This window comes from Arachis duranensis, chromosome 1 (assembly GCF_000817695.3).
Source record: "Arachis duranensis cultivar V14167 chromosome 1, aradu.V14167.gnm2.J7QH, whole genome shotgun sequence".
Lineage (NCBI taxonomy): Eukaryota > Viridiplantae > Streptophyta > Magnoliopsida > Fabales > Fabaceae > Arachis > Arachis duranensis.
This window is the reverse complement of record NC_029772.3, coordinates 42,498,635-42,498,950: the sequence shown is the minus strand read 5'-3', so window position 1 is coordinate 42,498,950 and position 316 is coordinate 42,498,635.

The window sequence follows — 316 nt, the reverse complement described above, 5'->3', positions numbered from 1 at the left end:
CTTCCCCAAAAACCCCTCACCTATCAAATCCCATCTTTCTCTTCACCACTCACATCCATTCTTCATAAAACCCCACCTACCTAACCATTCAAATTCAAACCACTTTCCCTCCCAAACCCACCCTCACATAACCGAACCCTACCCCTCTCTCCACCCCTATATAAACCCATCTTCACTCCTTCATTTTCACCCAACCTAAACACTACTTCTTTCCCTTTGGTAGAACCACAAAGCCATCTCCATCTCCTCTATTTCTTCTTCTTCTTCTACTCTCTTCTTTCTTCTTTTGCTCGAGGACGAGCAAACCTTTTAAGTT